Here is a 3163-nt window from a genome sequence, read left to right on the forward strand (position 1 = left end):
GGAACATCCGATTGCCTCATGGAATCAGGAAGGAATTTTTTTCCCCCGTTGAAGCAAATTATATTTTTTGCCTTCCTCTGGACCAACTATGTCTTATAGGGTTATATCTGGGATATGTTTATTTTCCTAGTGGTTGAACTTTATGGACTTTTTTTTTTCAAGCTAACCTACTATGTAAGTATGTAAGAATACTGTGGAAATTCTATACTATATTATCAATAATGTAATTTCTAGGGTCTCGGCAATCCCCCGAGGAAGCCCATTTAGGACGAAACGCGTCAGGGAAGACCATAAGTACGGTACTGACCCACATCTTGGATTATTTAGTGAGAGTATTTTATAAAGTCATGGTTAAACATTGCCATGGCTGCTTTTACCAATTATGTTTTTCTGAAATATGTTTTAGTAATTGAAATAAAAGGTTTTACGTCATGCTAGACTTATTTTCTGCCATCCTGGAGATGCAGAATCTTTCTCTTATTGTCTCTCTTTCAACCTCTTGAGTCTTCTACTGGTTCCACATTTAGAACATTTTGCCCAAAAAACAGCCTTGCTCCTGGCAGAGGTTCACCATTCTTTAAATTTCTGACTTTAATCAGGAGAAGAGTGTGATCTGCAGGAACACCAAGTAAAACTTCATGAAATCTTACATTATTGGATGTAATTTTGATAGTTTTCCCAATAATACAGCTCAGAAAACATTCACCAGAAGTGGTAATGAAATTAATGCAAATAAATGTCAGCCTCCTGCAGCTTCCGCTGTGTGAGTTAGGTGGGGGTACAAACATGGGGGAGCCCCAATACAGATATTTTAGTGTTTGATACCTGTTCAGTTTTACCAAAGAAGACCATTTGGTACAGTTAAATTTCTGACGATGGACTACACCCAACTCTGGATGTCAGTTACCAAGGCTGTCCCCACTCCTTCCCAGGGCCCACCGCCTCCCCCTCCTGCTGTTGCTGCTGCCACCTGTCAGTACTCCATTACCTTAAATTGTACACTTCTGGGTGGCATTGACGATTCACTACACCCAGCTCTCCATGACTCCTACCAATGCGGTCTTCCTGGCAATAGCTGACCAGAGGCCACACACTGCTACTGTTCTCACTCACCCACGATCCGTCTCTGGTCCATAATCCTTGCCTAATGTCACCGACTACTTGTATGCAACTTTATGGGTGGTATCCTAACACATGTTATCCAGGTCATGCTGCCAGCTAGCTATTATTATTATTGCTATTAATATTAATAATAAACTGTATTTTTATAGCTATTAATGTTTAAAGTTGGCCCATTGACTTTAATTGAATTTGCGAAATGGACTTGCTGAAACCCACAGGAAGTTTGTGGAAACTCTCGCTCATCCCTCCCCAAGCCGCCTGGAATTCATGACATGCGTATCCCAAGAAGCTCTGCGCTCCCACTGTCCTTATCGCCGCAGCAGTCAAGGAGACAAGAGGAGGTGATTTGCCTCTTTGTGTTTTGAGAACAAAACAAAGGGTTATTTACCCTTCTATATAAAATAAAAATTGTAGTGACTGGCTATTTTAAGAAACAGAGTTTGCATATTAGGGACCCCCGGGGGCCACTTCCATGGCATTGAGCATGAGGGTACTGGAAATTGTCTGTGCTGTGGTGGCTCAAATATAAATTTACCCGCTCACCTGTCACGGTCCCTTCCGTGACTGAAGTTAGAAGATCTGTGAGACAAGCTATACGTGAGGTTATCTGACAGCCTCTTTGTTTTTACTTGTTTCTGTGTTGTTGTTTGTAATGACCACTCCCCTTGTATCAGCTGCAGCTGGTGGTCATTACTGCTCCTCCATTTAATCTGGCCTCACACTTCATGCTATGCCCTTCATATTCACTTCTGGGATGTGAAGAGCTGGTGTGATGTCCTCTTCAGGGTTCCTGCTTCTCTATTTGCTATTAAGATAAGTTGAACTACTTTTGGTGTTTTGTTGTTCTTTTGTTGTTACTAGGCCTCAGGGAGATGCTGGTTCTTTCATCAGGGAAGGAACCAGTAGTCTCAAGCCAGTCACTACTCCTAGGGCTATACAGGGCTACTAGGGCCTAGGTTCCCGTGTATGAGCATTCCCACCATCAGGGGATATTCATACTGTTAGGAGTTAGGGCTAGGTTAGGGTGTCCGTAGGGGGTGACCGTTTCCTTCTCCCTAGCCATTGGAGCCCTAGTCCCTTGTATTTACCTTTCTGTTTCCCTCCCCTCCCTGTTATCTGTGACATTATCAACCGCCCCAAACCACTATTTTTTGTTTGTGTCATTGCAGCTATGGATACTATCTCTGCACTGGTCGAACAACTGCAGGGGCTGTCTTTGGAGGTAGCTGACCTCTGCACGACCGTCTCACACATTCAGAAACCACAGGCAGCTGGTTCTGACAGCAGGAATCAGGCCTGCCCTGAACCCAAGGTGCCACTCCCGGGCAGATTTTCCGCGGGAAGCGACAATTTTATTCGGTTCAGGGAGTCGTGCAAACTATATTTTAAACTACGTCCACACTCTTCTGGGGACGAGAGTCAAAGACTGGGTATTATCATCTCATTGCTTAAAGGCGACGCTCAGTCTGGGCTTTTCGTTACCGACCGGATCCCAGTCCCTCCGGACAGTAGATGATTTTTTTAGAGCGCTAGGTCTTATCTATGATGACCCAGATCGGGTCTCCCTGGCGGAGACCAAGTTGCGTGGCTTACAGCAGGGAAAGCGTTCTGCAGAGACCTATTGCTCTGAATTTAGGAGGTGGGCTACGGATACTGAGTGGAATGATCCAGCTCTCCGTAGTCAATTCTGTCAAGGGCTATCTGACAGCCTGAAGGACGCATTGGCATATCACGAATATCCTGGATCATTGGAAGCGGCTATGTCCCTTGCTGTACATATGGATAGACGCCTGAGGGAGAGATCTAAGGTTCCTCAATCCAAAGACGTGCAATCCTATAAGATGGCGGCCTCCTCTGACACGTTGGGTGGGGAGACTCTTGAGTTCATGTCAAGTGACGAACCTATGCAGTTGGGGGGAGCTACCTCTGGACCTGGGAATAAGAACTTTGGGCATAAGAAGGGACTCTGTTTTTTCTGTGGAAAACGGGGACATTTTGTCAACATCTGTCCTTATGTTCAGCGCCAAGGTGAAAACAAAAA

This window comes from Pyxicephalus adspersus, chromosome 10 (assembly GCF_032062135.1).
Source record: "Pyxicephalus adspersus chromosome 10, UCB_Pads_2.0, whole genome shotgun sequence".
In the NCBI taxonomy this organism is placed as follows: domain Eukaryota; kingdom Metazoa; phylum Chordata; class Amphibia; order Anura; family Pyxicephalidae; genus Pyxicephalus; species Pyxicephalus adspersus.